The sequence below is a fragment of the Olea europaea genome, chromosome 17, assembly GCF_002742605.1.
Source record: "Olea europaea var. sylvestris chromosome 17, O_europaea_v1, whole genome shotgun sequence".
NCBI classification, from domain to species: Eukaryota; Viridiplantae; Streptophyta; class Magnoliopsida; order Lamiales; family Oleaceae; genus Olea; species Olea europaea.
Genome location: NC_036253.1, coordinates 10,035,729 through 10,046,764, shown reverse-complemented (window position 1 = coordinate 10,046,764; position 11,036 = coordinate 10,035,729). Strand labels below are relative to the sequence as shown.

Genomic DNA, 11,036 nt, shown 5'->3' with positions numbered 1-11,036 from the left:
TAGCTAGAATTGCCTCAGTATAGATTTCGTACTGTCATGAGTGCTATATATGTTGTACTGTCGCGAGTGCCATATATTACTCTGTCCAAATTATAGTTGAGGCCTTTTTACATGGGATTTCAATCATTTTATTGCAACTTATCTGCTTTATAGTTACTTTCGAAGACTGACCGGTTGAGCAGAGGACTCGGACTAGAAGAGATGCCTATTGTCTATTGATTTCATGATATACTGTGTAGCTAGTGCTGTTCTGTTGGGTGGTCCTCTCGTACTTGAGTTCTAAAATTGTTTAAAGTTGCTCTTAAACAATTTTTTTAAATCCTTATTTTGTAGCAATTGACATTAAGATTTTAATTTATGTCAAAGTCAATAATTAATTTTAAATATACATTTTATGTGACTTACAACTTTTTAATTATACATTTCATCAACTTTTATAAAAATTTGCTAAAAACCTGATTTTAATTTTCACCAGGATTTATAATCATTTATTTTTATTATTATTTTTTTTAATCTCTTATGCATATGGCTGACGAGCTATGATATACCCATGTTTCGTTATAGTTGGTCACAAAATTCCGAAGAATTCAAGAAAACGAACGGAGAAGGGAATTTTCTGTTCCTCCTATTTTACTAGTTTAGCTAAATTTTTGTTATCTTCTATTTTTCATGCTGCTCTTCATATTGGGTGTTTGTTATACCAAATGGTAAATTCCTTTAAGGTCTCGACCTTCCATTTATGTCATACATGTCCCTCTTTTAAGACCGTGCTCATGGTATGGAAAATAGAAATGCGTAAATGGCCACCTGAAAGGCACTGTTTGATTTTTGGGATAAAGAAATTTTTTTAGCTCTTATTTGGTAGGTATTAAAGTATAATTTTTTATTAAAGTCAAAATCAACAATGAATTTGCTCACTTATTTTGGGAGATTTATAATTTTTCAACCTCATATTTTATTAATTTTTATTAAAATCCACTCAAAATTTAATTTTAATCATGAGCAATTTTGCCCTGTAGCCATGTTACATGAATATGGTGGGAATGCCAGAGTCTGTGATAAAAGGTTGGAGACATGATGTACAAATGTAAGGCTGAAAACTCAACTGCTCCACCAATGAAAGTACAAGGATCATGGAGGGATTTTTTCCATCCAAACGCTTAACCATATTCAAGCCTGTTTGACAACCAGTATAATGAAAAATTTGGATAAAATGTATTTTGTAATAGTAGTTTTTAGGAGAATATGTGGTTAAAATAGAAGGAAATTTTTTTAATTTATGTGTAATATTATTTTATCCAATAATATGTGGTTGAAAAGAAAAGTGAAAAGTGTATTAAAATTTTAAAGGGAATCAAACAAGGACTCAAGTAGCAAAACAAAGTTAAGCCATATCAAATGTTAATGTGGATTGCATAAAAAATTGTCTTATAAGTAAAATAGACAACGCATATACAAATTCTTTACTGATGCAAACTAGGTGAAACATCTAGCAGATATAGCAAGAAAGGGGGAAAAAAAAAGTAGATATCATCAATATGACCATATGAATCCCCTCTACATTAAAAGAGGGAATGTGGGGTGCACGGTTCATTTTGGTCCCCTCGTGTTCACACTCAATACGGATAGATACTGTTCACGAACGAGTTTCATTCTATTCATCAAAATATCACTGTTCACATTTTCCGTGTATCCGATTCCACTACTGTTCATCAACAGGTTATACTTATCTCGCAAATAAAGGTACTTATTACCTTTTCTTGTTTGAATTTTTCTATTTGTACATTTAGTGTACCGACCACGTCACAAGAGGAGGGTCTACGACAAATAAATAAATTGTGGGCCCCCTCTTATGAATGTGTCTGTCAACTCCGGTGTAGGACACCGATGTATATGTAGACAAATTCTTCTTGCTTTGTGTTTTGCTTTTGGATCTCTATTTCCAGTCGACTCCGACATACACTTTGGGGAGGAGGAGACAATGAAGACAAAGGTCCCAATTGTTACAAATAAAAGCATGTCTTTGTTTACTGGTTTCCCAATTGAAAACTTGTTGGCTGTGGCCACCTCCACTTCTCCGAAGAGGCTCTTGATTTCTCATCCTCCACTCAAAGCACTCCTCGTTAATCTATTCGCTTTTGTCTGAAAAAATTTTCATCTGTCGTTTGGGTGATGCTGTTGTTAATTTCGGTATAGATGCTGTACAGAGAGGCCTTTTATTCAAAGACGAAATATAGACATCTTTTCCCCTTTTTATTTATTTTTTAATTATTTTCTTTTACATCAAATCGAAGATTTATTAGATGGCGCATTTTTAAATTCTTTGTATCTAGCTTTTCTGGAAGCTGTGCTTCTTTTATTTCCAGTAATACAACTGCACCTACCAGGTATTTACGGGCTTAATCAGCATAAATAAAGTTCTTTGTGTGTAGCAAAGTATCTCACCTTGCAAATTTGGTTCAACAGCATATTGTTTGAAGCAATTTCCCAATTTCTTATGGACAAGGATTGAGTGGATTGTGTATTTACTATTTGACTTAGGTTTCTCGTTTTCACTTCATGAAAATGATATTTGGTTATCCAGATATCAGCTTCTTTTGGCCCTTTGCCACAATTCTTTCCCCTTGTAACAAGTTTTCATTAAGTCCTATATTATTTAACTGCAATATTTCTCTATTATTTACCAGGATTCCTTATTCTAGGAGTTCGGTGACAGAAGATGGAAAATCCGAATGTGCTATTGTCGATAGGGATGAAACTTGATCAAAGGAGGTTTGTATAAGAGGAATTGGTCCCACTGCTCCAAAATTCAAAATTTTGAAGCCATTCGGTGTTATCCTTAGCTTTGATGGGATTGATGTTGCCAATGATGGAACAGGTGAATGAGACAAATGTTCTTATGGCTTGTAGACAGATAGATAAAATAATCCTTCTACACGAACAGAAGGATGTTTGCCAAAAACTACGTACAGAAAACTCACAGTTCTAGAACCTACACACATTTTTGACATTTTTTATACAACATGGGGCCCACGCACTTGTCTCTATTCTGTACACCGTCTGTGAAAAATTTTTTGTACACCCAGATTTTTTCTACATAAAATTCTCACATCCTATCTCATTGCCTCTCTCCTCTTCTTCTATACATACAAGTGTAAATATTTTCTGCTATTTTAAACTTCAACTCCAGTTAAAATGAAAATAAATTGTCGTATCTCATAAATAGGAAATTTAGTTTCTGCAAATAGCACAAATGCAAAATACCAAGGAAAGAAGCCTTACAATCATGATGAAAGATAGTATAGGAATTTTCATCAAGAGACTTGAGCATATCAGTAGAGACATAGCATAATGAGTGCTATTTATTCTCTTCATAATTTTTCTATGGTTTTGATTTTTTATTTGTGATTTGATGATCATAATACTATAGATATGAGAACTTACATATTTTTAAAATAAATTAAAACACTATTTGTAAATCTTTTAGTTAAGCATAATAAAACATAGGAATACGTTTAATGATGGGAATACACTTAAAAATAAATTAAAACATGATTTGCTTCTTTTGAAGTAGCATGTAATGTAGAGGAATTTTCTTCTCACAAAGGACATACATCTAGATCTCGTCGAGTAATAGGAATGTCGGGTTGTAGCCCACATAATGTTTCCATTGCTCCTATTAATGAGTTGGGAACAATAGTTAAAAACAATAACATTGACAGAGGTCTTTCCCAAATGTTGGTAAGAAAATTGATTTATTTATCTCGTACAAGATCACACATTGCATTTGTTCTTAGTATGGTAAGTTGGCATTTGTTGTTAGTATGATAAGTCAATTTACACACTCACCTTGTGCAATTCATATGTAACCAGTTTCATAGATTCCGAGATACTTCAAAAATGTTCCTGAAAAAGGCATTCTCTTCTGAAAAATCATCATATCCAAGTAGAAGCATATATAGACGTTGATTTGGCTAGTTGAATAAACTAGATATTACACATTTTTTGGTGAAAATTTGGTTACATATGGGTAAGAAACAATAGGTAATAACAAGATTTAGTGCTAAAGCTATATTCAGATTAATGGCTCAAGTGATTTATGAGTTGATATGGTCAAGAACTTTGCTTAAGGAGTTATGAGTTTTTCAACCCATAGTTATCAGACCCAATCCCAAAACACTCTCATTAGTTTATCTTTTATGTTTCTATTTATTCTTGTATGTTGACTCTGTTCGTAGCTATAGCCTGCTGGACGTGTCAAAATAGATCAGGCGACCTATCTGTGAGCAACCAAAGCCATAAAAGATCAAAGCTGAGACAATCAAGCTTTGAAAATAGGTCATCCCGCTAGAGCATTCAGTCACACGAGCCAAAATAAAGTGGATAATTTTGAAAGATCAACTTGTGAGTCCTCTATATATATATATATATATATATATATATATATATATATATATATATATATATTTACTACTGTTTTAGTTTTACTACTGTTTGTTTGCTGCTTTTGGATAACTTTTACTTTTTAATAACTTTAATCCTACTCAGTAGTCTCCTTAGTTTTCTATAAATCTTTTCTTAGAATCATATATAAATCCCTTTTTTTTCACCACCTATGACATATAAACTTGAACCTAATTTCTTTTTATAAGATTGCCCGTGGCACTCCCTTATAAAATTCTTGGATTAATTTATCTCTTTCTCCAGCATCTCTAGAAAACATCAAAAGGCTCACTCCGGCCAAAAGTTTTCACTTATCTGGATCACTCAGGATTAACCTAAAAACAGTATGGCTTCTAAAAATCAAGTTATACTTTTATTATATGCATAGGATGAAATAAGAAATATAACAAATATTTACTTCAAGAAAAACATGAATATAAAAATTAAGAAGTAAAACATAAATAAGGGATTTATAAATTCATCTTTAAAAGATTTACAATTAAGGATTTCCCTTTCGGGAAGTCCCTAAAATTCTAAAATAAACTTAAGAAAACAAGAGTACCTAAAAATATTCACAAAGACTTCAGCTATATAATAGTTTTTGGATTGAGAATTTTTCTGGAGGAAAAGCTTCAAAAGTTTTTTAGATAGTAGAGAGTAAACATGTTGTAAACTTTTGCCTAAACCAAATGAAACTGTCTTTTTAAATAGAAAAATTCTTGAGAGCAAAAAGTCTAAACTATCCTTAGTGGCAAAGGCACTCATTTCACCGAGAAGCTTCTAGCCAATCAAAAATATAACAAGTGTCTAAAAATTTTAGTGGGAATCTTTCTTTTCAAAAAGTTTCGACATCTTTTCTAAAAATGAAAGTTAATCAAAAAGTCTACAATCTAGTGATAAAAAAGTCTTCAGCTTTTTCTTCTTTTCTTCCACCAAAAATTGTCTTGTTTTGCATTATTGAGAATCTTATCATGTATCAAGATTATGACGTGCCACTGATGAAAATGACATTCCACTGTCTGAATCATTGTATCCTTCGTTCTATGGATCTTCATCTTCTTCTGAAAGTTTTGAATGATTAGCTTCATTTTTTTCCTTTTGATTTGAACATTCTGCAATTTCTTTTTCTTCTTCACGATTCTTTTTTAAAATCATCTCAAATGCTTAATTTACTGCTTCTTTAATTTGTTTTTTTAATCTTTCATCATTTTTCTTCTTCTTAATCTTTTTCTTCCTTTTTGAAGAAGTTCCTTCTTCTCTTTTGGATTGTTTCTAAAATTCTTCAATTTTTTCAAAAATCTTTTCTAAAAAAACAGTGTCTGGATTGGGGTCTTGTGTTTCTTGAAAAAATAAACAATCTTAACTATTTTGGGCAACCATTTTTTCCTTTCCTTTACTAGAATGAATTTCTTGGGTTTGTGAAAGATCTGGGTTATTTGAAAAATGTTCCGGTGGACTATATTTAATTAAATAATCAAATTTTTCATTGAGCTGTCCTAAAAGATCCCAAATTTCTTTACCCTTTTCTGTAGCAGATTTATCAGTCTGCTGAGTCTGATTATCTAATTTAGTAGAGGAATCAACAGTCCCCTGAGTCTGTTGGGCTTTTGGTAAGTCCACAACCTTCAATGGATTTGATAAGTTTTTACCAACTACCGTTTGAGCTGGACTGGCTATGGACTTATTGGGCTCCATTGTACCTGTTGGATATTGGACTTTTAAATCCCAAACTCTTTTTTAAGTTGGGCAACTTTCTTTTGGAGTTGGGTTCTTTCTAATGAAAGGTTCTGGTTGGCTTCATTAATAACTTTATAATTTCTTTGCATACACTCACAGTGTTGGCAAAAAATATTCTGGTCTTTACTTGGAGAGAAGTCTAATGGAGGATCAGAGTAATTTTTTAAAGAAGGAGATAAATAAAAATTTATTCATATATGCTGCCTTGCTGCATCTAATGCTTCTTGGAAATTCGTAAAACCTTTGTAAAAAGGATCTGGAAAAATTTTAATACAGTCTAAAACTTCTATCCAAGAATGGAAAATTCCTGGATTTTTTTCCCTTAATAACAACATAAAATTTAAATCTTTGCTTGTTCTGACTAAAATGTTCTGATAATGCATTCATGCATGCAAGAAAATATTTCTGATCTTTTGGATTCTTGTTATATGAAATCCATAAATTATCTAAAATACATTTTCTTCTCTAGATAAAGAAATATGAGGTAAAATTTTGAAAGAAATATTACTATTTGGAAATACTATAAGTTCTTGGTTTCCAAACCTTAATCTGTCTTGTAACATTGGTCTGTTCTGATTAAATGGAGTCTGTGGTAAAGAACTTGATGCAAATGAATTCCTTGGTGGAATTCCTGGTCTTAAAGGTCTTGGTTTTGTCATCTGTATAACAAAATTATGTTAAACAAGTTTAATAATTTCTATCTATTATTATTCTACTTAGTATATTTGCAGCTTTATTATCACTACCTTTAATATGCTCAAATTCTATATTAATTCCTGTATTTGTAATTCTATCTATAAAATTTAACCATCTTCTTCTACTACTTCTTTTTGAATCTATTTTCATTTTATTAACAAAGGAAACTATAGCTACACAATCTGTTCTTATAGTTATTTCTTTCTTAGATATAATAAATAATTCAAAACTATCTAATACATAATTTATAGCTAATAATTCTGCATCTATACTGCTTAAATTTCTTTTTTCTTTATAATTTTCACTATTATATTACAAATACTTTCTGTACTTTTATCAGTATATTTATTGGGTTTGCATATTAATATAACTCCCTATCCTATCACACTTCCATCTGTTTCTATAATTAAATATTCTGAATCTAATTGCATGGCTAATTTTGGTAAAATTTTTATCTTTTCTTTTATTTGTTGTACTAATTTTATGTTTTCTTGATTAAAAAATCTTTGTCCTGTAGGAGATGTCTTTACATATAAAGGTCCTGCTATTTTTCCCAAATCTTTTATAAATGGTCTAGCATAATTTACTAATCCTAAAAAATTTTGAATTTACTTTAAATCTTCAAGTTTATCTGGAAATTCTAAAGCTTTCTTAGTAATATGAGGTTGTAATTTAATTTTTCCTTCTCCTATGTTAACTCCTAAAAAGTCTATAAATTATTTGAATAAAATCATTTTCTTTTTACTAATTATTAAACCATGTTTAATAAATTCTGAAAATACTATTTGTAAATGTCCTCTGTGTTATTTTTTATTTTTACTAAATACTAAAATATCATCTATATATACTATTACAAACTTACTATGTTTATTAAAAATATTTTCCATTTTTCTTTGAAAAATGCTAGGTGTATTTTTAATTCCAAATGACATTACAAGCCATTCAAAATGTCCTTCTGGACAAGTAAAAGTCGTCCATTTAATACTTTTTGGATGCATTTTTACCTGCCAAAATTCTGACTTTAAATCAAATTTACTAAAAATTTTATAGTCTTGTATTTTATTTATTAAAACTGTCTTATCTGGTATATTATAAGTATCGTCTATAGTATTATCATTAAATCTTTTATAATTAATAACCATTTTACTTTTTCCCCTAACAATTTCTGAATGTTTTCTAACTATAAAGGCTGCTGATCTATGAAGACTTTCTGATTTTCTAATTACTCCTAATTCTAAGAGTTCTTTTATATGTGTTTTAAAATCTTCTAAATTTAAATTTGTAGCTTCTATATTCTTAGTTTTAATTATTTATTCTGGATTTTTAATTTTTAATTCACATAATATTTTATCTTTTTCTCAGTAATTTAAAACATTTTCTCCTATTATTTCTATCTTTTCTAATCTAGATATTAAATTTTCTATTTCTTGTTTTGTTATTAACATATCATAAATCTTTTCATTATCAATTAATTCTATAGTTCCAAATAAATTATCTTCTTCTAGAATTTCATCTTCTAGAATTTCAAAATTTATTTCTTCTGAATTATCTTCTTCTAATAATTGGCATTCTCTTTCTTTTTCACACGTACAATTGCTATTGCTACTACTGCCACCACGCTTCTCTATGCACTCTAATGGAAAATAAGTAGTCTGTGTTGGTATAAATAATGTATGTTTTTGTAAATGTAAATAATCTTTAGTAGTTGTAACACTTCCATTATCTTTTAATAAAAAACTTAATCATATAATAAAATCTGTATCTTTAATATTTAAAGGTCTGATCCATACAGATTCTTTAGGTAAAGTATATTCTATACTTCTACCACAATTTGTTTCAAAACTAATCTTACTATTTGATTGTAATAATTCTGTATAAGTATAAAGTCTCCATCCATCTATTGTGCTTCTATTGGTTTTTCTGAATATGTTATGTATTGTTTTGATATTAATTTTTTATTAATTATAAAATTACTACATCCCGAGTCTATTAAACCTAAACATTTTATTTCATATTGTCCTATTCTTATGTAACATTTTACTTTAATACTTTTAAGTTTTTCTGGATTACATATTACCTGAACACGTTCTTTTTCTTTATATTCTGTACTTTGACTTTGTTCTTTTATTTCTATTATTTTTCCTTTATTATTATTATATTCTAACATTTCTATTTTGTTTATTATAAATTTTTGCATTTCTTCTAAGCTTTCTATTCTTTTTCTAAGAATTTTTATTTTTGAAATTTCAATTTTTTCTTTTAAAATTTCTGGGTTAATTTCTTCTTTTTCAATATGGTTCTTTTTTTTTAAACATTTTATACATGCTTCTTTATAACATTCTAAACATTTAGTTCTAAACTTTCTTACTAGATACCAATTGCATAAATAACAAGCTATATTATATGCTCATTTATATTTTTGCCAATTATGAAGACATTCTATAACTATGTTATTCATTAAATTTAGTTCTTCTTCTGATTCTTCTTGTAATCTTATGTTAGAAAATTCATCTATTATTTCATAATCAGATTCTCTATTTTCTTCTAAATTCTTATCTTCTATTGATATAATACTATAAATAGATTCTTTATCTGAAATGTATTCATCTAATTGTATTAAATCTTCATCAGTACATTCTATTAGTGTACTTTTCTCATTATAATTATTTATTCTTTTTGGACAAGTTTTAGATAAATGTTCATTACTATTACAAACATAACAGCTAAGTCTATTTTTATAAGTTCTTTCTAGTTTAAATTTCCTAACATGTCTTTTTTCATCTAAATATGATTTTCTTTTATTGGATTTTTTAAGAAAGTATCTTTTCTTAAAAGGTCTTTTATTATTTTTTTTCTTTATTACTATATTTATTTTTTCTTGAACCAGAGGCTCCATAAGTTTGTGGAGTAAAAATATTTTTACAGAATTTATAATCTGTCTTTTTAAGTTGTTTTTGAATTTGTAATTCTATAAATTTATCTTCTAGACATCTTATTACATGTTGTATTTTTTGTCCTATACTCCGTTGTTTTTCTGGTTCTTCTTTTACTGATGCTAAATTATTCAATTTATCTGTAATTTCTAATTCTAATGGCCCTGGTAATTTATTAAACAATTTATTACCAATTTCTTGATTAAATGTATTTCCTGATATTGAAATTAAATAATGATATTCATTTGAATTTTTTTAACATATCTTCCTTTAGTCCATTTATAAAGACGAAATTGTTCTAAATCTCTTTGTATACTCATATATCCTGAATTTGGGTCTGCTCCTGTTATTAATATTTGTATTTTATTGACAAAATTATATGGATTACTTCACATATTAATTAATTGTTTAAATTCTTCTTTCTTTTGTAATTTAAATGCTTCCTACATAACATTTACACTTTCTCCTAAGAATGTTTCTAAGTATCTATACATATCTAAAGTTTCCATTTCTTGAAAATTTCTAATATAATGTCCTATTATAGTATTTTTCCATACATCTATTACATTATTCTATGTCTGTGGATCATGTGCTGTAATATTTAGAATTTGTGCTTTATGATTTGATTGGAATTCCATTTTCTTTTCTAAGGGTCTTTCACTTCCTCTTGCTATATATTTTCCTTCTATATTATTATATAAAGGATAAACTCCTCTTGGGGGAAATCCTTCACCATAAACCATTGCCTCATGTTTGATTGTTTTATCCAAAGGAGTATCACTAAAAGTTCTATATGTATTAGAATCTTCCATAAGTTCTTTTGTATAACTTAAATTTGAATTTTCTGAATCATTATCTTTTTTAATAATTCCTATTCTTATATTCTGTTCTTGGTCATAATATAAATATTCAGATTCTGTTATTATCTTATTAAGATACATTTGATCTTTAAGTTCTAATAATTCTTTCTTATCTAAATTCATTCCTAATTCTTTTAGATAAATTATTCTATCTAATTGTTCATCCATTAACTCTATATGGACTTGATTTTGAATTGGTTCATTTTGTTCTTCTTCAGGATTAGTTTCTTCTTCAAAATCATTCTGTCTTTGTACCTGATTATAATCTAAAAATGTTAAACTAGTTCTTCCATGAATATCTTTATAAGTTAATACTTCCTGTGGTGCTATAATTATTTCTTGATTTTCTAAAAATTTATCCATATCC

At 28.5% G+C, this 11,036-nt stretch overlaps 1 protein-coding gene and 1 long non-coding RNA gene across 2 annotated transcripts in view; both read left to right on the top strand.

Annotated features, from left to right (window-relative positions):
• Positions 1-256, top strand: part of LOC111366268 (vacuolar protein sorting-associated protein 55 homolog) — a 4,355-nt gene extending 4,099 nt beyond the window's left edge. The window contains exon 4 of the mRNA XM_022986994.1: positions 24-256. The gene's annotated coding sequence lies outside the window, so the exon portion shown is untranslated. The remainder of the gene's footprint in view (positions 1-23) is intronic.
• A 1,407-nt stretch (positions 257-1,663) lies between these two features.
• On the top strand, positions 1,664-3,126 carry LOC111366267. Its single transcript, XR_002697613.1, has 2 exons — positions 1,664-2,190; positions 2,688-3,126. It is a non-coding gene; the product is annotated as an uncharacterized LOC111366267 (long non-coding RNA).
• Positions 3,127-11,036: the final 7,910 nt, after the last annotated feature.